This window comes from Accipiter gentilis, chromosome Z (assembly GCF_929443795.1).
Source record: "Accipiter gentilis chromosome Z, bAccGen1.1, whole genome shotgun sequence".
NCBI lineage: Eukaryota > Metazoa > Chordata > Aves > Accipitriformes > Accipitridae > Astur > Astur gentilis.
The window spans coordinates 12,028,698-12,054,123 of record NC_064919.1 but is presented as its reverse complement, the minus strand read 5'-3'; the positions used below and the strand labels follow the sequence as shown (position 1 = coordinate 12,054,123).

The window sequence follows — 25,426 nt, the reverse complement described above, 5'->3', positions numbered from 1 at the left end:
TTGTCTCTGCTCTCAAGGAGGGTATTAAAAGAAACACTATTTATGTTTGGGTATGGACAGATTTTACTGGTCAAACAGCCTAGTGAACTTCCCGTGAGTAAAGTCTGAAGGAACTTCTGATTAAGCTGGTAACATGTTATTGAATTTCTCAATAAATCTTTACTGCTGAAAGGCAAAAAAAGGAAATGCCAAAAGAAAAGAGGGCAATTTCAACATTATTCTTCAAAAAGAACTTGCTAACTTTTGCTAACTCTTCCTAACTCCTGAAAACCAAAAGTGACACATCTATTTGACTAACACTTTAAAACAGAAACTTGAAAGCTGAGGTCTCCAGCTCCCTTTCCACATGCGTTTCTGTGTGTGAGGCATGGGCTTGTGAAGCAAATGGCACTGACCAAACCCGGTGAACTCAGTGGCCACCCAACAAGGGCACCATTGTCTGCTACTCACCCCCACCCTTGCTGTCTCTTATCCTGCATGCTATTAATACACACTGCAGCAGCAGATGATCAGCTAGGAGCACAACGGCACTTACCAGTGACCTGAACAATCACATTGCCTCTGGTTTTATATAGGCAGTAAAATGCATTTGACACACCTTAAGGAATTACGGCCAGCCAGCCAGAAGAACTCTTTCTAAAAGCATTTTGAAAGAGTTTTTTGTCTAATTATGTAGTTGTACACAGTTGAAGACAATGCTGGCTTCAGCCATTAAGATACTTTCTTCTTAATTGTGCTTAAACATTGGGAAAAAACTTTTAAAACATTCAACCAACCAACCTGCTTTTGACTATATATATTTTACTTGATATACTTCACTCATTCTACTTTCATTTCACTTTCTGTGGCCAGTTTCTTCTTCAGTCCTACTAAGGATATATTCAAGAAATCAGATGCTTTGCAAACAAATACAGAACAACCAGTAAAAAAGTCCTTACTTTTTTGAGTGGGCACAGCAGGAATGAAAGAATAAACTTTCTTTTAACCTGAAAGGGCAAGAATTGCTCTTGATTTAACTGAAGAGCTTCAGGTTTCATGACATAACAGGTAGTCAGGTGACAAGACTAAGACTGCAATACCTTTCTGATATTTTGAGTTTAAATCGCCCCTGCCTGACTTGCTGGTGCAAAACAGGGAATGTTGCTACCTGGAGGAGTCTGTGCAAAGGGACATAAACGTCAGTGCAGGGCTGCTGGCTGTCCCCTTTCACACAAACCATGAGTATGCCATCATATTCCTGCTAACATTTGCTTCTAATCAGACAGATCAAAGCTGCTAGTGACATTGGTAGCTAACTACATGTCCTCTGTAGCTGCAAGAACACATCTTCACCAGATGCAGAAAATCAAGTAATGAAGCCGTGCACCCCAGCCACTGAAACACATCTCCTTGCAGAGCCAAAGGCCCTCCCAGTTTTGTGCTTCTAGTATCTCCATGCCATGGAGCTGGGAATATGTCCCCGGTTGCCCCAGAGACCCCATTCACTAAAGCATGTCTACTTCCATCACTTTTAATGTATGAACCATTTCAGATCACATGACATTTGAGTATTCAAGTTAGGGAACAGAACCACAGGCGCAGTATTTTACCAATTTCTTAATGAGTAAGAGCCCATCGTCTCATCATAGCTGCAATCCATAGCTCACAATTAAGGCATATACACATAACTGTCTAATCAGGGCATGCATTTATGACAGTATGTAATTCTGAAAGTGCATGTGTCTGTGCAATTAGTGTGGCACATGTAATTATGTAGTAAAACAGACAATTATGCAGTAAAACCTATGAGGAAACATTGCTACTTATGGGAGGGAGCCTTTCTTTGCCTGGGATTAGTAACTGAGCAGGGCAGAGAAGCCAGGGAGAAATGCTAGAGGAAGAAAAAATAAGATTAAAAAAACCCACCCAGTTTTTCCCTCAACACATTCTGGCAGAATCTGGGGACAGTTTTGTGAGATCATGGCAATGAGAGTATGGTCCACACACTCCTGTGAGGAGCAGAAGTCAATCTACTGATGAATTACCTGAAGAAGATAACTGAGAAGATCACAAGGATGGAAGCAGCTGACAAAACAAAGCTTTTCAAGACAGTCCAGGCCACAGAGGCTGTCCAGGATAACTGGCTGGGTCTAGGAAAAAGGCACGCACTGGGATGACACCATGCATGGGAGGAGGGTGGTGGCATGCAGACAGACCCCCTGCCTCAGCTGTTTGGCAGGAGGAGGTGAGCTTGCTTGGAGGCTGCTTTTGCTCCTTGGTGATGAGTATGTACCAACAATTTTGTATTGCCACCTCCAGGGAGCAGGCTTTTTAAAGCCTGCTCCATCACAAAGGCCTGTAAATGGGAAAAGGGCAGCATTCAATCCTAATTGTAGTCAGCAATACAGTGTTCACAGTGATTCCCATACAGTGCTCATCTAGACCCAGATTTTCCAGAAGTTACTGTTACATTTACACAGTCTCTGAACGTGCATTCATTTCTGTTTAAGTCAAGATGCAACAGGGTAATTAGTGTCATTTCTACAATGCTGCTGCACTTCAGTAAACTGCAGTTACTAGCAGCTTAGGGAATTATTAGCATATTTCCTCCTTGGTTGAATTCTTCATTTACAAAAGTGTAAGTGTTTGGGCAATCATCTCTTTTAGAAGGAAAAAAAATGTGGGTGTGCTACTAGCAATACCCAGCAAATGTACTGCCAGTGCCTTCCTTTGTTTGATGCAATCCAAAATGCCTATGACAACAAGTGGGAGGCAATCCTTCTGAGCCACATTGACATTCTTCTGAAGCAACGGGGTGGGGGGCAGCGGAAGATTAAACAACTAAAAAAATTTCATGGTTTAAAAAATCTAAACCACGATTTCCTCATTGTGGGCTTCTACCAATCACTCCGGCCAAGTTTCAAAACAGCTTTTGATGCTGTTGGTCTCCTGACATCATTAGCATTGTCAACTTTCCATTTCTTCAGGTTTCATCTTCCTTTGGAGATGTCCTGTACTGCACCTGCTTCTCCTCCCACTGCCTGATCACTGAGCCAGTGCTTTGTTCAACTCAACCCTTTCCCCTCTGCTCTTGGATCTAACTCTTGGGCCTGACATGCCTCTAGCAGTTTTAGTACAATAGTGTAACTTAAAATCACATTTGCATATGGTTGACTGGCTAATCCACACCTCCCTGCTGATGTCAATCATCTTCTCCCTCTTCACCTACTGTCTTGGCCCACCTCTCTGATGTGTCTTTGCAAAGGAGAAGGAAACAAATGATTCATTTTCTGGGGCGTTGACTCTGGCAAACCTTCATGAGAGTGGCTGCTTTCATTCAGCTTATCCTTTTGAAGAGTGCAGTCACCATCTGCATCACAGATGGAGCCAGTCCCAAGCACTGCAAAGATACAGAAGTCATCTGCACCTCTGTGCTTCCAGATGACCAGCCTGTACAGCAAGAAAACCCCTAGCCAACTTAGGTATTGTTCCACTCTTGCTAGCAACAGCAAGTATTTCTTTAGAGAAGCTGTTTTCTGCAAAAGAATGGTATGACACCAAAGTGTTGCAGTTCTTAGCCAGCAAGAAAAGCAAGAAAAGCAAAAGCAGACTCATACAAGGTGCTAGCACCCATCCCTCATAGCTCATGTTCACTACCACACAAGAGGTGCTCAGAAAGGTGCCACCATCCCCCCTCATCCCAGATGGGAATGACAGCCCAAACCACTGTGATGGCTCCCATCTTATGCTGGCTGGTGCACTCCATCCCTCCCATGGGAGGCTCTCACAGGGTGGCTGCCACCCCATCCACCTCCAAAAATGTGGTGATCCTCCTCATCACTGGAGGGACAAGAATGCTCCGGGTGGGAGCCTTTGCAGAAAGCAATCTGAAGAAATGGACCAAAGACTTTGTGTTTTGGATGTGGCCTGTTTGGGTGATCTAAGAGAAAGCAGCAGCAGAGAAAAACTCTTCAAAAAGATCCTAGAATTGGGGTAGAAAAGGGATGCAGCTGATGATGCAGGGCTCAAGGAAAGGAAGGGGATTTCTACTCACATTACCTACACGAACCATGTCTTTTCTTTAAAAAAAAAAAAAAAAAGCCCCAAACCAAAGTGTTACGTCTTCTTGCTCCTGTGTGAAAAGGTCCCATTTTTCCATATGATATTTTTATATTGACCTCTAAGGGTTTAAAAAATACTATGGAAAGTGTTGTCCAGAAATTACAATTTTTCGCTTAATGAAATTGGACAAAATTCAAGTTTCAGGAAAAAAAATTATTCCTAAATCCTGTTGCCAAATTTTGTTGAATTTATGACATATTAGGCACATGCTGGCACTACCTTGAATAGTTCCATTCATAATCCTACTTGCACACAAAAAGCAAAACCTGGCCTGTTCCTCTCACAGTGCAGTACACAGTGTCTTCAATACACAGACAGAAACCATTTCCGATGACCAAAATGTGTAAACACTGAGTGTCACAAGTGACATTCTCCATAAGCAGCTCTCTACGCTCTCCAGTGACTTGTCTGAGGTAGCCAGACAGTACAATAGGCACATTTTCTTTATGAAAAGCTGGTTTATCTCCTTCTGAGCACTTCAGAAATTATAGGAGTACAATCTAAAAATCAATGCGGCTTCATACTACCTCCTGCTAAGAAGCAGCAGGGGGCTTTTTTGGAATACAGATAGTAATAAGGGACATGGGGATACAGTGCCCAAACAAGTGGCTACTTGGAGAGCTTGCTGTGTGACATGTTCTGAGTGGTTTTCTGTATGTCCTTTTTCTTCTGTTTTTGAGGAGTTGTGATTGCATTTGCTCAGAAAGCACATGAAAGGCTTTGCAACGTTCTTTTTCATTCCAGCTGAGCCACAGGCTTCAGCTTGCCCATGTGACACACTATACAGCTCTTTTATGAAATCAAAGTCCAATCTTCTTTTGCTGCTGTAATAAATTAACGATGGAGAAAAATGGCTCTAAAATTATGAATACTTTAATGATGAACATATACTGTATGGTAGGATGTTTTAATGATGAGCACGTAATGAATGATACCATATTTTTCCAAACATGTCTCTATAGCTTCAGTATTTTATGTGCACTCAATGACAAACAGCTGAGGTTTTTCCTGGGCAAACCAGATCCACCTTTGGAATAACCCTTACTAATGCCCACTAACTCCAAGGTATGTAAATTGGAAGCAGTTTTTTTACAGGTAGGAAGCCACCTCATCCTTTATGCCAGTTATTTTCTCTTACTCCCTAAAAATACAGATGTGGTCACCCTGTGAAGAATTTGCAACCCTCATGACTGGAATTCAACTATTGCTACAGGGGCAAAAACCCCATGTATCTTCCTTTTTTAAATTAAACGCTTGTGCAGCTGTTGTAAAAAAAAACAACAACCCAAAAGTCTAACCACTTTTTATTAAATATTTTCATTCCTGCAAAGAACTGTAATTGCATGAAGCACCTGCATGGACAAAGTGATGTATACAGAAATGAATGTTTAGGGACAAAAATGCTGCTAACTTCTGAATGAAAAGAAATATCACCTCTGATAAATTAAAAAACATTCCTGAGGTTATTAGAGTATGATGGTTACATAGCTGGCTCTAGGGAAAGCAGTATATATTGAAGTGGTGTAGACTTTGATACTACAGTGTGCAGGGCTGGTTAGCTTTACTGTGAAAGCTCTGTTCAGTTCTACAGTAATCCAGATGCAAATCTGAAATTACAGGAAGCTGTGATTAAACTTTCATTCAGAAACTGCAGCACCATTTGGTACTGCCACACTCCAGCCCCAGTATTTTCTGTCAGCATCCAGATAAGACAATACCCTGAAGAGCTTCAGAATGGTGTTTCACACACATGGGAAGAACCAGGAGCTCCTAGTACCCAAGACATCAGTAAATTGGTGATAGTATGATTGCAGGTACAAGAACCTGAATTTAAAAGAGGATTCTCTTGTTCTTTGCACTGTTAGCTTCTCGTAATGTAGGTCAGCCTGAAAGTGCAACTGAATTAAAGCAGTAAATGCATGCATAAGAAGGCATTTCACCCATAAAAATGTGTTTTTCTCATCACTCTCATCCATTCAAATCCCACTCCTGATGCTCCTTTCACTTCCAAATTGATTTTTATCTCAAAAGAAAAATGCACAGTGTTCTATTGCTTCACTCAGTTCCCTAGGACAGAATGACCAGGACATTACACCCTGTGTGAGGGCACAGGAAATAAACAATGCTGCAGAGAGGCAGCACTAGACAAGGTCAATATAAATGTTTTAGTGTATTAATCAACCACAACACCACAGATGTTTAGTACTTTTTAACTTTGTTACACATTTTTCCAAAGGCTTACTTTTCCATGCCTTGTCTCTAAAATCTGTCTTTGCTGAAACAAGAATGAATGCTTCCAACAGCTGGAATATTTGATTTACAGAGCATGTGGTGCTAAGTCACTTAAAATGGTAAATACGATCTCCTGAAACAGTCTCTAATGCTACCTAGGGAAGTGCACTGGTTTGCTGGAGGAAATGAAGAACACCATGTCCAACTAACACATAAGGAACATCACACAATTAGAAAATTGTCCACTACCTTGCAGGGAATACAAGTTATGATACAACCCTTAAGGAACAGAAGGAGAATTTCTTCTCTGCAGCTGAAAGTCACAGATGAGGTCCTGCACCATGAACTGTTGCATTTGCAGAGTCCACTTCAATAGGCTCCCATCAGTCGGTGCTGATGGATCCAAGCTCAGACCTCAGGGCTCTGTTGCTAGTAGCACTCTCACATTCAGCTTCTGGCTTGATGTCAATTGAAAGCGGAGAAATCCCAATTGAATAAGGACAAAAAAATGTTCAGCTTAACGGAGTGCTCAGTATATGTACTAAGTTGAGCAGGACGTGGCTTCTGAATGTATGCATGAAAAACCAGAGTTTCACAAAATGTTGCAGTTGAAATCTGCCCAACAGCCATTGAGGATGGAACAATTGCTCTGGTAAAGCATGATCTAATCTCAGCGGGGAGGGGAAAGGACGCTAAACTAAGCCTTGCTTTTAATACTCTCTAACCCATCTAGATAATGTCAGCACAAGGAAAGGGTGACCTTTACGGTCACGTGCATGAAAAAAACAATGAGACAAGGGGATTTCCAAAATGCCTAGTCTTTTCATAGGGGGCAGGGGGATTCCTGTTCCATCTAAAGAACAGAGCTACAACCCTCCTCTGTAAATGCAAGATCTAGAGAAAAATACTGGCATATTAATAATTTTGGTGCATGAGAAAGGGACCTCCTGAGGAAGGAATTTGGGTTAGGCAGGGGCAGGAGGAAGGCAGTAAATGGAGACGAAAGGCCAGACAGTTCACTTGTTCTCTGAGCAGATTTTATGGCTGCTAGGAAAACTGTTTTAATACATTGGAGGAACAGAGATAAACGTGCCTTAAGCACACAAGTAAGCTTTCTGAGATGTATTAGTATTGAAATTTTCTGATGATACAGATTCTTTCACTGGCTTATACAGTTCTGTAAATCTTTCATAAATGGCCTAAACTGCATTTTCTGAACAAAGATACGTGATTTTACTATGCTGAAGCTCTTTCACCCTTTACTTTCAAGGGCAATATAGTAGGAAATGAATACTTTAACTGAAGCAAGCACCTACAAGCCTTTGCAAACAAAGCCCAAGTTTTCACTTTCATTCACTTCTCTGCTTCACAGACACCAACTGCCAGAGATCATACTGTTTTTAACTATTTCCTAAAGACTAAGTAGTACTTACTGCACTTTTAAAGGGCATGGCTGTTCAAGATCTACTGGAGTTTGACAGCTAGGAGTGATGCCGCAAAGAGGGCTAAAGGGAAAATTATGCTCAGAAATGTGAAAAAAAAAGGCTAAACACCTCTTTTTGAGAGCTGAAGAAGGTTAAAAATTATTATTGATGCTTTGCCTCTATCAGTAGGACTTGTTACAGCTGCTCTCATCCATTAGGTTAAGACCCATCACAGCAAAATCTCCTTAAACAAAGGTATGCCTAGGTAACTGCATGGTGCAGCACGTCTCACCCGATGGTTGCCTGCTCTGCCCAGAGCACAAAGAGCAGGACAATGTTTATTTCACTGCAGGCAGTGAGCCTTGGGAGGGTTAGAGTACCAGGGCCAAGCCAGCCAGCTAGCTTGAGCACTCTATGCACTGCCTTCTTCCCATTTTTTCAAGGAAATGGGCTGTTTTCAAACCTAGAGACCCCTAAAACTCCACAAAGAGAGCACACATAGTGGCTTAAAAAGGTCACGGTTTATATTTAGCTTTACCCAAAATGTATTTTAGGCTGTTACATCCAGACTTAGGCAAAAGCAGATCACTGCAATATCATCAAAGGAAAACTGAGAGGACATTAAGAAAGAGGAAATCTAGCTTAGTCCTAGCTCAAAAATCACTTGAATTACATAAGTGGAGAGGGGGAAAATACGATGGTGAGCAAAGGACATAACTGAAGTCTCTGCCAAGAGCTGTGTTACGCACACAAGTGGGAAGAGAAGCCACTGCCAACGAGAGCCTGGCGCACCACCTCCCCTGAGTCACGCTCTCCACTGTGTCACCACGCTCACAGCCTATCAGGAAACCACCATAAAAAAATGCTTTCACACCTGTCCCCTTTCCCAGAAATACGCCACGGTGAAAACAGCACTTGGGCTACAAGCTAGAGGTTTTACACAAGAGCCAAAACCTTGTAACTCTAGTGGAGTGCAATTTGCAGGGCTCTTTCTCTAAGGGCATGCACGTAATTTAACTTTCTGGATGGTGTGTGTAGAAAAACACCCATTCAAAGACACACACCCGCAAAATGAAAACCGCTATCCTTAAAAGATGAGTCCTATGTAGCTGAGATGATCAGGGGACTTTGACACACCCTTTCAACAAATGGCCAGCAAATAAGTAATATTTAACAGAAAAAGAAGTCAGACTACAGGGTCTACAGAACAGTTTTGCTACTGAGAGGCCAGATGTGTACAGTCTCTATAAAGAAGGATGTTGCTAAATTCTCCACATGCCATTGCTGTCCCCAGGCTATAAATATGACCTACCATGTGAGTTAGGCGTTGTCAGCAGTTAGCAACTTCATCTAAAGCTTTGCTCATTACACAAACTAAGCACTACAGTCATGTCACTACCTCCTGCAGGAGAATATTTCATTGAAAGTGAGACTTGGATAGGATTTTTTTCTAATTCCTTATTTGGGAAAAAGGCAGTTGAGAAATCCCAGGGAATAAGACATTCCCTTTCAGCACCTACTACTTCCCGTCCCTCTGCCCCTGCTCGCCTCCTCTCTTCCAACCAAAGACTCATTATTCCTTCTTTTCCTGCTGAAAAGCCACTGATTAAATGACCTACAGCACATCTGGACTACATTAGGATATTATTTGATTAAGGCATTCATCAGTTGCTCTTTCAGCAAGTGGAGAATTAAGATAATGGTGAGGGAAAATGGTGTTAACTGAACCAGTTATTCCAGCTCAAACTGCTCTGCTTGAAAAGTCTGATTGCTCCAGTCCCTCAGTTGTGGGCTCTTTTTTTTCCTAATTACAGAAAAATGAAATAAATAAAGGTTAATTCATTTAACATTGGCAAGATCATTAATGCCAAGTAAGCTGTTACATTAAGGGTTGCTGTTATCTGTATTTCTCAGATAATTTGCTATCTGATAGGAAATGCTTGCTTGCAGGTATTTTAAACAATTGTAAGAAGGCTCCCATTACACTGCAAGCAGCACCTCACATTTCTGTACAAACAGAAGTTTGACACATCCTGGGTCATGTTGCTTTAGGGGAGAGGGGGAACAGACTAAAACAGCTTAACCAGATCTGCTCAAAAGAGTATTGTTTACTAGCCCATCACACAAGCAGTAACTCAGTTTTCAGTATTTGAAGTGACTGCATGAGGTGCCAGCTCATGGAGTCTGTGTACATAAAAGCAAAGCACAGGCTAGAAGGAAAGATCAGGTTGTCTTGTCTTTCAGGTACTTTACCCTAAAATATCCTTCCTCATTTCTCAAGAGCTAAAGAATGTGCTATCCTGGTGCATGTACAGAGGTACCAACTAAGTGTCACAGCGTGCATCACATGCCATAGAAACCAGGAATGCTGTTGCTGCTAAATGTGACTGTTCACAGTACTACGCTTAATTTCTTTCAGTGCTAACTAAACAACTAAAAGATGAAGCTAACCAGACACCCTTAAAGCCTCTTTATCAGCTGAAGTTTGCTTTACAGTGTCCAGAAGGATAACACACTTGACTAGTGGGAAATGTACCCCTCCACAACTAAAGAATTCAGCCAAAAGACTCTGCAAATGCTGCCTGAAGAATATAGACACTGAACGTGTGGGTGGTTTTCCTAGTTAACACATGCACAGGATATACAAAAGTATCTTTTCTCCCTAGAACAAATATTCGCCTATATTACACCTAAGTAGGAAGTTGTGAATTTCAGAAAGCTCTGCCTACTGTTTACAATGAACAGACCAGCCACAGAGCGACAAATTCCATAGCCATCATAGGGAAAAAAGGTATTTTAAATACTCCTCCCAACATCAAATGATAAAGGCTCAACACAGATACAAGTCACAGGTCTGAAATCTTAAATCTTAGCTTACCCTTTCTCTCTCTTTCTCTCTCTGTTCCTGTAAACTCTGAAGTAAACCCCCAAAATGTCGTTTTCCACAAAAGCCTTCACTTTTTTTTGGCTCTTTGAATAAAATTCCTTCCCCAGCTCCTTACAGGACTGTGATGTCATAGGCTGAGGGAGGGTTGGTTTAAAAAAAAAAAAGAAAAGAGGCAGCCCACACCCACAGCCCATTCACACAAAGAGGCTGTTTTAAAAGGAAAATGCCAGTTCACACTACTCAAAACCAGCATGACTTCCCTTAACCTGTAAGGGACCCACCTCCTTAGAGATCCCTTCAAAATCATGATGTTGGCAACAAACCCCAAGACCTGTTTTCAGCTAGCATAAGCAAGGGTTTACTGCTGTAGGGCAGTTTGGTTGGGGTTTTGGGGTTTTTTTTTTGGAGGGGAGGAGGCACAACCCAACAACACAGCATGTGGCTGGCTTTGTACTAGAAAGGAGTAATTACACTAAGGGCTGCTGTGAGACACAAGCTCCAAGCAGTAATTAGCAGTAATTTTTACCTAGTAGCAAACAAAAAAAGGATTGACTATATTCTTTCCACAGGAGAGGCTTAAACATTAACTGGAGTGCTTAGGGCACCTTTGGTAACCATCTGCTTCAGAAGACTCAGGTCAGGGCAGTGGTCTCCAGTCTGTAGGAAATCTGTCAGCCACATGGAAAACAACTGAAGACAGGGAACGTAAAAAAAAATTAGAAGGGAGGGTGACTGGGAAAAAAAGCACGATGTTTTCTACAGCACAGTACTTGTTCCTTACTGCTGCCTGTGGGCTAATGACATTTGAGTACCCCTGGATTAGGTTTCCTGAAGGCTCGATAGTTAAAGCTAAAAATATGAACTATGCTGACCAGGCATCCCGTGTGAAGGCCCTCTGGACCTTGTGTTAAAATGGCTTGAATTAATGTCACCTTACACATGTTGCTACAGATGACATAGCTTAAGTGTTGGAATAGCATATTTTACTCACCTGATGAATTACATAAGATACTAATTTGCTTTCTCACTTACTTCTAGGGCATCAGCAAAGGGAAGGCACAGCCATCCTCTGCCAGCGATGATGAGAAAGAATAGCAGTGGTATTTTTGGCATGAGAACCCTTGAAGGCTGTAGTAGCGCATTTCACCCGATGCTCGACCACCTGCCTGAGCCATGTTAAAGGAGGCAAGTCAAGCCTCTACAGTTTTAAAATGGGTGGGTAAGAAGCACCTTGTCACCTATTGAATGAATCTATGAAAACAGAATGGAAATAAGGTTCTCACAGGAAAAAAAGAAAAGACACTTAACATCCCTGTCCTAAAATAAAACTAAGAGTGGCTTTGGTGAGCCTAAAGGGACAGGAAATAACTGTGTGCTTTCATTCACCATCTCTCATACTGTCTGGACAAGGGGCAGATATTATAAAACACAGTTATAACTTCTCCCATATTAGCTTTTTTTTCCCTTGGATCATCCAAGAATTCTACACTATGATGAGGGAGAAATGCCTCACAGAGAAATTAAATTATGTATTAAACTGTATGGATTTAAAATGCAATTTCTATAGCTCCTCATTGATTAAATAAGAAGTCCAAGTAACCCTGCTTCACCTGTGGTCACTGAAGGAGCAGAAGGTCACAAGATATTTACCTTACATATGCTCCCCGCCACCAACCATCTAAAGCCCCACATGGCCTGGAGGTCACTGGAGGACAGAGCTGTAACTGCAGCACTACCCAGGTGTGCAGGAGATGGTGCTCAAGAGACTTGTTTGCTATAGACTCACAGGAGTTGCTCACTTGACATGGAAATGCTCAGTTTTCATTGAAACCTAAAAGAGTTGCACTAGAAAATATATATTTTTTTAAATCATCTGTTTCTCATACCAGTTAGTTTTGGGAAACAGGAATAACAACATTTCCTTAACATACTAGTATGTTGCAAGAATGAACTGGGCTATTTGTAATGAAGCTCTTGTGTACAGTATAGCAGTGTAGCTTAGTAGCAAAGGCAGCAGATAACATCCTGTTAAACCCTCTCCTGCTAGAGCTGGCCTCAAATAAACAACCTTTTTCCCCTCAGGAATTCAGAGCCACTGTTACCATCAAGCTTAAATATGTTGGGTTTTGTTGGTTTCGTTCTTTTTTTCCCTTAAAGCTGTAGTCCCTTCCAATAGAACCTCAAGTTTAAGTGTAAAGAAAAAAATATTTCTAGTACTCTTGGTTGAAGTGAAAAGTTTGAACAGAAACTTGAAACGGCTGAATGATCAAGAAACAAAAATGCCAGAAGTCTGTCTCAAAGTGGTCCAAGAACACTTTAAAATGATTCCTCCTAACCTCTTGAAGTGCAAAGATTCTTTACATGTCTGCATTTTAAACCACCTCTCCTGCATGACTATAAGCAGTAAGTCACTGCACCCTGGGTCGCCTACATCATGCTGTTCTGAAAAACAGTAAATGTGTGAAGATTGGAATGCAGTGGAGAGTCTGTATGAGTACCAGAGATCTACCGAACAATCAGCAAGTATTGTCTTCTGGAAGCATCAAGGGCAAGATTATAAAAGACAGAGTGGTGCTGACCTCAGTATCTGAGAAAAAAGGACCATTTCAAAGTGGTTTACCTGTTTCAGGCCTCTAATCTTTCAAATTTGCAGCACAAATGCACACTAAATGCCAAGGATACTCAATTTTGTGACTAAATCTGTGTATATGAAAAGTGATGCGAGGCAGGCAACAGCTGGTTTTGGCTGCAGATCTGAGGATACTCAGGTCTGCAGCCAAATTTATCTCTCAGAATGGCAGGCCATATGCAGTTTCAGTGCTGAATTAAACTTATCAATGAGAAAGACTCTAACTGCCCACAAGACTGCTCTGTCCATGCCAGAAGGCCACCTGTAGAGACGTGTAAGTAAGAGCTCAACCAGTCAAAGAAAAAGATGTAGGTGGCACCATGTTCTCTGCAAGGGCCCCGTGTCTTTGGGAGACTTCTTTAATTCAAAACAGCCTTCCTCTGTGAACCTTCAAGATCTGTGATGAAGCACTGGATGTGGGGCACAGTCTATACTATGAGTGTTTCTGTGAGAAGCCATCTCAGATTTTAGCTGCTGGTTGCAACTTTTGGTTATGGTTAAACAAAGCAGGAGCCACAAATTCTTTAAAAATGTGGCAGAAACAGAGATTTGCAGCATTACACCTCCTGGTTAAGCAGTAACAAAACTATGGTGTTCACATAAAAGCAAGCCCTTTCAGCTACCTCAGGACACAGATGCTTCCCTATCAGCCCAAAGACCTTCCCATGCTGGAGATAACTGTACGACTTGAACCACAGGGTCATCATTACAACCTGTTGCAGAGGGCTAATTTTATTCTTGAAACATGTGCTTGGAGGGGGGGGGGGGGGGGGGAAAGAAAGAAAGAAGAGGTGCTCCTCTTTATGGAAAGTGTGTGCAAGCTTAAGGTAAACCAAACAAATCCAAACAAATCCTCTTGTGCATCCCTTTCCTGTTCAGGGACTTGAAAACCCTGCTTGTCTTTCTGAGCTTGTCAGACTAGCACCTTTCTATGACCACTAAATTCAAGATGTGCAATAGCAGAAATAAAAACAAATACCAGAATTATTCCCCTCATCCTGTACCAACAGTCTTTTCATGACACATATCTCATTAGAGAAAGTGTTACCTCTCTCCTCTGTATCACAGCAAAGTTGCCTGCGAACGAAGGAAGGTCTTATGGGAGCAGAGTCACCATTTCAGCTCGTTATCTTCAAACTGTACTATTTCCACAGTTGTCTCTGTCTGGGACTGTAAAATGAAAAGTGCCCCACAAGGCTGGCTGCTGGAAGCAAAACTGGTGCTTGAGCATGCAATTGCTGAAGTATACTAAACAATTTAAGGATCTCCTTTTCATTTTTTAGTACCTCCTCTACAAATCTACCCCATCAAGCCAGCAGAGAAATAAATATGGGCAGTGAACATCAGAGGATGTCATGTGTAAGGGACTAGAGTAAACCAACAAAGATACAGGAGATATGGTAAAGCTTTTAATGCCAACCCTGTCACTGGCCGGTATGGTGGGTTTTGGCTTTTAAGTGAATTGCTCCATGCTTCAGGCTTCTCTCCAGGTAAAACATTTCTGACTTCTCTGTATGACCCCACACAGTGCAAGGAGATGCAGAGAGCACAGGTCAAGGGGGGAGGGGGGGCAGTTTTCTCTGCAGGTGCCCATCCACCTGTGATGCTGGTTATGTCACACCTGCTCACAAGCCCGTTTTCAATTTTCAGCAGAAAGGGCTCATAGCTGCCAGGGAAGCCAATCTGACAGAATTCTTTCCTGCAACAAATACTTTTTAAAAATAAATAGTTTTCTCGAATATTTCCTCATGTTTAAGTGACTGTTTGATAACCAGCAGTTACAAAGAATTTAATCTGGTGAGCAATCTTAATTGTTCTTCCTCCTCCTTTTGCAGAAATCAAACACTTTAAACCCAAAGGCCACTTCTATTTATTTTACGAGAACAAACTGGCTCTGTCAGTTTAATTTCCCCTGGTGCTGTAACCAGACCTGCTGTTCTTCTTATAAAGACAACCGGGATGAGACAGAAATAAAACCAATTTCTGAGGATAGGCTGCATGAACAGCTCGCTCACACCTCAAACCTCTCCTTTCCAGAGCAAAACCCCCACCCAAAACCTGCATTTCAGACAAAGTGGTCTGTGGCCGTAGCAGCAGGAGAATAACTGCTCAGCATGAATTACCCAAAGATGCCACCGAAATAAACATCTGAGAGGAAATTGTCACCTTAGACCTTGATGGGGGAGCAGAGGGCTCTTACATTTCACTCGTGCTTTGCAATTTCTTGGTGACTCACTGTGGGGAGGTGCAGTGTGGGACCAGTGCCAGGCTCTGTCACTGCTTGCTGTTGGAACTGTGTCTTCTCACAATACAGAAAGACAGCTTCTTCAGAAAGAAAATGCTTCCCATGTGTACTCATACCCACATGAATGTCTACTTGTGCTGGCAGCTGGATTGGGTAATGTAAGTAGGACTCACACCTTGAAAACTTTTTAACTCTGTTGAAAACCAAGAGGTTTGTGTTCAATCCAACTCAAATAATACCTGGAGGCCCTCTATTGATGCTACTTGGATTGAAATTCATTTCCAAGTCTAAAAATGGTCTTCATCCTTCTTATTTCCCATGCTGAACAGGTAAAACTTTTTAAAAGATGTGTTCACACTTGACTGCTCTGAAAACTGGGGCTCGGGGGCATTCTCCATTCAGAGAGAAAGCAGCACGTGGCACGGTTACTACTCCCAGCACAGCAAACATAAAATACCTTGTCAAAATTACAAGGGCTGGAGCCATAAATGCCAATCAGCTGACAGTGCAGCATTTAATGAAAAGATGATAGCTGGAAAAACAAGTGAGAAAGGTCATACAGCATCCCACTTACTTGTTTTCCTCATATACTTACAGTTAATGTTTGGCTGTTCATCTCCATATCTACTCTAACAAGTAAACAACAAATCGGAAATGAGAAGTTACTTATGTTTGTTGAAAGCCATATATAGAGGGAAAGACTTCCTCTCTCCTGTCATCTTTTCTCCACTTTTTCAGTACTTCTCAAAAGCATGGGCTTATCTATACACTTTTGCTGCGGGTGCTTAGGTGGGTGAAAGCTGCACACCACAGCCTGCGACAGCAGATGCGACCACTGCCACCCAGTGTAATTCCTGTAGCCAGGTACTCAGTCACTTCACAGTAAACTTTTCACCTCCGCTCTTCTGAGGTTTAAAAGTCTAAAGCTCATTTCAGCATCCCTTGCTGGAGAGGTATGCAAGCCAGTGAGCTTCTCCTCAGTGTTAAAGGTGAGGTAACTCAAGCCGGCCTGACCTGCGCTCACAGGAAAAGTAGGAAGCCACTTTGTCCTGCTGCAAACCATCTTCAGCTGCTTTGTGCTCCCAAGTGCTAGGTGTGCACGGACACCAAAGGGGTAACTGAGCAGTCCCCTACCAGCTGCCCAATGGCAACGGTCCTGTGCAGGCTCTCGCCTCTCCGTAAATGCAAGATGATTTGAAGAAGCTTCCTCTGGACTGATTTTAAATACTGTTATCGCTTGAGATGACCTGTCACCCTACATGCTGAGGCTGTTTCTCAGACAAACACAAAAGACAAGACAAAATAACCCCACTCCACAATGACCCGAGTTAAAACAAGCCATTTATTGTGGTAGCAAGGAACCTGTGTGCAGCATTTGCTTTGATTTGTTTAGAGAAGGTGGCTGGAAACAAAGATCCTTGGGAATTTTGAAAAAGCTAACAGAAAAATGTTTGGTTTAAAACAGAACAAAATATTTAGGTAACTCCCAGTCTTGCAAGCTGGAGTTCTGCCTGTTAATTTCTATTCATCTGAGTGTTTTAGGTCTGGTGCCATCTTGAAGAGTTACATATCCTGCACTGGCAAAAGACAGAGGGTAGTTCGCAGTTATGTGAGTCAGGATTTCTTCAGTGGAGTCAAATCTTTTCCCAGGTATATAGAAAACCTACCGAATTTTGAGGGAGCTAGAGGTCTGAAGTTAGAGTGAAAATCCTTCAGGCTGTCTGCAGTTTACCTGGGGTTTCAGAAGAAAGTCAGGTATTATCATGAGAGCCTCCCATTACCCTCTGTTGAATATGTTAAATAAAACAGACTTACACCAAATTCCTCTAAGCATAACCAGAGAATGTGTGGGGTTGTTGGAGATGCAGGGTTGCCATAGCTTTGAATAGACACAGTACTTTAACTAAACATATACAGAGAAAATTAGAAAGAAGAAATCCCAGTAGCCTGGAAAGAAAAGAACACTTGGTTGCAGTAACAGCACACACTGCTATCAACCAACTACCTAAAGGAGACCAGTAAGCACAAGGCAACTTATCAACATAAACTGAACATGACTAGCCTATTACAAACCAAGAATCAACACTACGAAATGTCAGACAGCCCCAAGCTTAGAAAAGATGTGTATATTTCAAATTGCATTTAATGCTTCTTTTGCTGTAATTACTCAGCTGCCATTTCTTCTATACTTAATATTGGCAAATGTCAAAACACATCCAATTTTGTTCTATTACAATTGATTAATTTTATTAATAAGGTAGCTGTTTTTCTTAACAGGGTAGCTCTGTTTAATAAACAACAATAGCAACAATAAAATTACTTTATGTCAGGGAAAAGACCATCCAGACTCCTTTTCTCTGACCTCCTCCCTCCCACCCCAAACCCATAGCACCCTTCCCCTCACCATCACCGAGCACCAGCAGAGTTGGGTGCTGGTGGGTTCAGAGGGAATCCTGCACAGCAGCAAAATGATGCTCATGAGCTGGCTGACATTAAGTCTCTCCTGTGACAGGCAGCAACTTCTAAGGCTATACTTCACAAGAGTCCAGGATTCAAAGAATTCTATTTTCCTTGGAAAACAACTGTACATAGCTTAGGAGGAGCAGGCAGGCTATTCCTGGTCTAAAAACCCAGCTTAAGTTCATTTCTCTAAAACCTTTCAGATATCCATAATCTTGCTTTCTTATGACTCCAGAAAAGCATGGGAAAAGCAAACACAAGTAAGATGTCATCCAGCAAGACTCCAGGCATACAAAGATGAGCACTGTGCTGCTTATCAAATGAGCAAGGGCATATCAGGAAATGTTAAGGTATCTTTAATCATCAAAGAAACATGAACATGCCTTCCCTAGTTGCAGTCATTTTCTAGTATTTAGAAGCAATTATTTAAAATTTTCCGCTAGTGTCTTACCAATAAGCTTGTGTTGAGGCACTGGCTTATCTTCCTAGTCATTATAGATTTCTTAAAATGCTCCCTGCTATAAAATTAAGCTTCACTGAATTGATGGCAATGTGCGAAAAGGTATAGATATGATTGCAGTACAACATCCTACATAAATCCAGTGCTAAAACTTAGTTCATTCTTCAGTGCAATTTATCAATTTCTCTTTAAGCAGGTAAAATTGTGATACCACGTGAATTCTGGGCCTACAGGATCCCCTTGAAATTCCACTGCCTTCTGAGATACCAGATTCAACTATAAAGCTGAACGGGAGAAAACAGGAATGAGCGTGCCAACAGTAAATGCACTGAAATAAGCACCATGTTCCACTATAAGCATACTCCTCCTGATGCAATAATATTTTCTTTTTTAAAAAAATGCTGGGTTGGAAATATCTGAACTGCCTTTCACACTTTGGAGAGGGAGGTGAAGGAGAATGCTGAAGGAGCTTTTCCATATTGGGGCAGAAAAACTACACAAAGACAAGACATTTCTGAGCAGCACAATTTGTCCTAGGACAAGGCAGATGCTCAAAGTTCACATAATCAGAAGGAAAGGCAAGGCACTGTGAAAGTCAACACACGTGCATACAGGTTAGCACATACTTTATCCTGAAGTGTATCTGAGGCTATGAAAGTCATGTGCTTTTTAAAGAAAAAATCAATTTAAATAGAAGATGTATAATACCAAAATCTTGTTGAAGAGAGGGCTACAGATATCGTTTATTTGTGTGCTAACTGATTAATTCATAGAATATGTGGGAGAGCCTATTTTTTATTGTGTAAGAATATTACAACATGATTTCTTGATGACATGATTTTTATTTTTTTGAAATTATTCTCTTGCAAATTTACTTCTCTTTTAAGGACTGACGGCAAAGAGCTCTCTGTAAATCTGTACTCTTGTGTGAAATGCAGAGAGCTTACAGGACTGTTGCTGATACCCTACTGGACTGTGTTGCTGTATTTATCAGTTTCTTTTCACTAGAGATTCAACATAGACAGCATGAATTATGCCCCGGATACAGAAATTACAAACTGTTAGGTATTGACAGACCTCGAATCTTACTATACAAATACTGTGCTGTTGGTTGAAACAGTTTACTAACCTTAGAATTATCTGGGGCAACTGTTTATCTCCCTTTTTTCTTTTAACAGGGTTTATTTTCCTTCACACTAAGACTCATCTACAACTCTTTGAGAAGATAAAAAGACATGGCAGCAGCTGTAAACACACTTGAACACACATTGTGAACACACAGTGTTCATTTTGAAGCTCTCCCTGTATTGCTAATCCTCATCTCTGTTTGCAAGATCTAGCAAATACCTCCCACCATTTCTGCCACTTAAAAGGAACTTTCTCTCGGGCAGCCATGAGCGTCACAGTGCCTTCATGGGAAGGTCTGGCAGAGACGTCTTCTGCTCCATCACTGCTGAGAGAGAAATGAGAGCTGCTGCCTCTTGGGAGACTGCAGAACTGGCAATGATGATTACCCACATAAACACATGTGTCTGCAATTTCTTTTTTCTGATTTTTTTCCAGAATACGTTCTCTTCCTTGTATTGGTCTTTGGTTTTCCTCAAGCTTTCTCTTCAGTGCCAGCTGTCCTTCTTTCTCCTCTGGCTTCCTCCATCCACCACCTGCTCACATCTCAGTGAAAGAGGTCATGCTAAGTGCATCAAGCCATGTTCCTTCCGCACAGCATCTTGTAATAGCGAGATCCCCGTGGTCTGAGTGTGTTCATCCTGCCCCTGCCCAAGCTGACCTCTGCTGAGGTTCTGTGTACGGATCCCACTCCGAACGCAATGCTGAAACACAGCTACAAAATGATCAATGCCTAGCAGTATTCCTGCTCGGCATTTTCAAGTGTTCAGCTACAATGTGGGGTAATGTATCAGTCTCTAAACCAATGTGTTGTCTCACGCTCCAGGCAAACACCAGCACTGAGACATTTGTTTTTAATTCGCTCCTCCTATTACAACAATAGCAATAATAAAATCAACCCATAATGATTTCTTGGGCTCAAACCAGCTGCTGAGCTAATTAAGGCTCTAACAATGACAAGGATGCAGGATTTTGGAAAGGAATTGCAACCATTATACTAGACAGTGTCCACTGTGTGCAGCTGTCTTTAGGGGCAGTGAAAAGCTCTCTCCAGCAGTGATACACACAGGAGTCACAGTGATCGTACCTCACAGGGAAGGAGGTCATCTCTTCCTGCCATTTTTATATAGCTAGATGGAAACACAGGAGGGAGCAGCTCCCACTGTGGTAATTCACTGTGGCGCCAGAGGATGACTTTATGCTGTGCTTCATCTGATGCATCTCTGCATATGCCAATATATGCTATTTCATGGCATATTCTAGGTCTGGGGAAGGCTGCCCAGCTCGGAGCGTCTTCCTAACCTGTATTCCTGTATGATTAATGTAGCAGCCTGCACAGAGGCAGCTGCAGAAACATGGGATGGCACTGCAATTTCATGTATTAAAGGATGCAGTCTGGAAAGCATAGGCACAAGAAGAAACCCACAAAGCCCATCTGTATTTCTTTTGCTATTACAGGGATGATGGACAGAACACCACCTTGCATATTTCTAGTCTCACTATACAAAGATCTCAAACCACACTGCAGGCACCCAGGTGCTTCACAACAAGCCAGGAAATTATCTCTATTTTACAAAATTATCTAAATCAGTATTTCTTAAAGTGTCTTCCTTTCTTAGGAGACTACCCTCCTACTACATTTTACCAAGAGTGTAGAGGTTCAGACCCCGATTCTCTCCAGTAAGGCAGCGACCAAACTGGGACAACTTAAAACCAGGGAATGCTTGAAAAAGTAACAAGTGTAAACAACGTGTCAAATATCTGACTCATGGCAAAGAACCAAACTCCTGAATTAGACGCTGGGGCATTAACGCCTTAGGTATGAGACTGCACCCAAGATGCTGTAAAGGCTCTGAGATGTCTCCACCCCATTTTACCTGGGAGCTGCTGGTGAAGGGCTCTGTGCCAACACCTCCTCTCCCTGCAGTGCAGGAAGTCCTCTCTTGCAATAGGGTAAACTGGGCCAAAATTTCACCACAAAATTGTAACACAGGCCGGGGGAGAGGCAGAGCAGCTTCAAACTCAGGTAGGAGGGGCTGGATTACCACCCTGTGAATTAGTTGTGGAGGACCACTAAGTGAAAGACAGTCATCAAAGGGGGGAAACCACACGACACATGCCTCTGTTCTTAGATTATTACTCTAGGATGAAACTCAGACAAAATTTGCCCATTTTGAAGCCTCACACCTTCCTGCACACAGACAACCTTAGGAAGGGCAAGGATGGTTGTCATTTTACTGATGTGGGACTCAGGAGAAATTTCTCATGACAGCTGTCCTCTGTCCACCAGAAGAAAACTAAACGCCCATGCTGGCATCAATCCTTTTAAGGGTTTTATATCGATCCTTCTTCCTTCCATAGCTGAACAGATGCCCGCAGAAAAGGGCAACAGCATAACTGTGGAGGACTCCATAGTCTCTGGCACCATATGCCTTTCTAGGGTCACAACTTTAGACCAAGTATTAGCTTGTTCTAATGACTTTTAGACTATCACTAATAAAATCGCTACTAAAATCACTTCTATTTCTCATTGCCACTTTTTTGACTGACTGGTTAGTAAACAGAGGTTTAGCTTGCAGGAAAGGTTTAACGCCAAGACTTCTTTCATATTATTAAAAATTATTGTAAAAGTACTGGAACTGTTATCACTTTTAGGCTGAAAGCCTGAGGTTTGAAGTACAAACTGCCTATTTGTTTGGTATTTGCCTAGCTCTTGTCTGAACAGGAATCTCTGGTCATACAGCAGACTTGGGACAAACCTTAGCTGTTTACTCGCTTAGGAGCAACTGCAGGGCCAGAGGAAGGGGCCAGGGCAGTGGCAGCTGCCAGCTGAAGCAGCCATGCATGCCTGTGGCATCAGTTCAAAGCTCCTGCCCCTTGCCCCAAACTCCTTCCCCTTGCCATAGGCTCCCTAAACATGCTTAAGCACCTGTCTAACTTTATTGCCCCCAGGTGGCTTCTCTGGTTTTGATGCAGGAGCTTAGGAACTCGGGATGCTGGGAAAAATCTCAAGCTGATTTTCACACAACAAAAACAATGCAGCACTTCCCCCGCTGCCCCCCATTGACTTGTTAGTTTTGGTGGTTTCCCTTTCTGACTGACAGGTTAACAAGAACTTGCTCATTCAAAAGAACTTTTATGAGGAGGATAAAGATGCATTTTATTTTTCTTTTTATATACTTTGCAACTCACTGAATGACAGCAGAGTCATGTGTATTCTATGAGTTGAATATAATTTATCAAAATTGACACATTCAAAATAAGGCAGGGACCTAAATTAGTTATCATAACTAGAAAAATAAATACAATAGCTAATCTCAGAACTCAATTTGTATTCTTTATGATGACTTAAAGCTGGCAGTCTTCATCATGTGAGATCTGTGAGCTATAAATAAACTTAGCTTAGAACAAACCAACATTTTTACATGCAGAACATAATGCATTACAGTTTTCTGGCAGAACAAAAAATAACACCAACAAAAACCACGTCTCATTTTTAATGAAAAAACAAGCCAGTAAAGCAGACCTCCAAAAAAGGAAATCTCTAATCTACAAGTGCAAGTATCCAAGCGTGTCTCCAACTCTTCTCATTCAGTTTAGTAAGAGGAAACCAGGCCACCAGAAGTTTACAGACTAATGCAATTACAGGGTGGCTCAAGAAGGACGTACTTGTCTGTTATCTACGACATGTCAGATAAAGCTATGCTAACAGGTCTGGTTTTCCTTTCACAAAGCTGAATGCCCACCCATCAATTAATCAGAATGAATGTTTTTCATAGGGGGAACTGGCAGTCAGCTGCTGGCAAATATATGAATGACCATTTCTTATAGCTATTTTTAAGATCCATTAACTAACTGAATAATTGGATTTACCTATAAATAACAAATGCATTTTCATCAGATAGCATTTAACATTTCTTACATCACAGGTGAAAAAAAAAAATCCTCTTAGTAGGTCTAGTATTAAAAGGCAAATAAAATTAAACCCATAATCATAGCACCACTTCAGAATCACCATGAACTTTCAACAATTCTGTGAATACAAGGATACAAATGTGCTATTAAAAAGTCACTCACTGAAAAAAAAACACTTGAAGAAACCCAAGTTGTTTTGCTGTTTGCAAGTGGGACGAACGTGGGAAACAGCCTCTCTTCTGGAATGGTGAGCGGCAACTTGCACATGGACAACAGCAGAGAGCTGGATCAGCTCCAGATGTATTGAAAGCAGAGCTCATTGTTTTTTGGAACCACAAACACTGCAGACCAGGCCCTTAAAACAAAGATACTGGAACCCTGGTGCTTAAAGTTAAACTTCCAGGTTCAGTTCCTGACACTTAGAAAGTGGTTTTTTGGGCTGATGTATCTAGATGTTACTGATGCATATACATTCAGATTTAAATGCTGAATTTCAGGTGTTCAACTTTGCAAGTTTCAGACTTGTCAAGGTCCCATCAAGAAGAAAAATAGAATATATGCCAGAAGGCCAATCTGATCACTAACATAACTGCTAATGCTTGAGAATCTCAGATTCTGAAAGGAAAGATGTACAGTGCTACTTAATTTTCATCACAACCTCAACAGGAAAGTTACCCAAACTACTTCAAAAGTTTGCTGATGGCTGAATTTAAAACATACACACCACAGTCCAAGGGCTGACACTTCTCCAAACCAAGGACAATCATTATTCACATTGTTGACTAGGAGGGGAAGTACCCAGCTTGCAAAAGGATAATTCAACTTGACCTCGGTGAGACCTCTAGGTTGTTCTGTCAGGGCATAGAAAGAGCACATTGTTCTTACACTCAGAAATGGTTTTTGTAGCACCCTGGTACTCCGCTCAGTGGGCACTATCTTGCTTGGCTACACCTTCTGACTTTGGACTCTGTACAGATGTGCATAAAGAAGTATTTCATATTACGTCAGCTGATAAATTCCAGAAACACATCTGGACAGAGCTTCGCTGAGTAAGTCAGCTAAGAAGAATTTACCCAAAGGTAATATATGTCTTTAATTAGGGAATTGTGAACATCTCAGCAACTGACTAAGTAACAACCTGGCTAATGTGCTTATCAGTACGTTAGCACTGACATCTATTCCTACCAATTAGCACGGTCTCAAAAAGGATAAAGAAAAGCTCATAGCTTTTTCAGGTGATGTGACAGTCAGCTATTACAGAAGCACTGCCGAAACCTGCAGTGTAATTAAGGGTACATCTTCAAAGTTGAGCTCACCCATACTCACACCTGCATGTTGCATCCTGTTACCACTCTGGTTCGTACACAGAAACCTCTTTTCTGGGCTAGTAGCACAGGCTGGAGTCCACGTGGCTGCTGTGTCCACCTTTAAACCTGACTGTTCTGCAGTGAGGGATGCATATGACTGTCAACTGTCCTCATCTGACCCAAAGGATAAGGATGCAAGTCTCTGATGCCAACACATATTTCAATTTTGTTGTGGAAATCCAAGTACAGCCCTAAATGATGCCAAAACTGCACGAAGAACTCTAACCAAGACTCTTCACCTTGACCATTTAATCAGGAAATCTGATTAATGCTCAGAAGCTCCAGACACAGCCCAGATGTGGACCTCAATGTACTAGACACTATCCTAGTTTTAACACAGCAATAATAACCTGGTCACAGCCTCCAATCAGAGCTAAGCAAAGAGGTGGACACATGAAGGTAGGGTGCAATATCAGGTGACAACAAGGTGAAAGTAGTACGGATGAAAAGTGGAGGCCATGCACATGCCATCAACATTACTATTCCCAGCCAGATGTGTGTGGGCATCACAACAAGGGTGAGACTTGAAGGAAGACACTGAGAAGGTTTTTTAGATGGTTAGACAGGCTGTACTTAAAGCC

The 25,426-nt window shown here is 41.8% G+C and overlaps 1 protein-coding gene across 12 annotated transcripts in view; it reads right to left on the bottom strand.

Annotated features, from left to right (window-relative positions):
• PALM2AKAP2 (PALM2 and AKAP2 fusion) overlaps nt 1-25,426 on the bottom strand; it is a 271,043-nt gene that overhangs the window by 23,628 nt on the left and 221,989 nt on the right. The window lies entirely within an intron of this gene.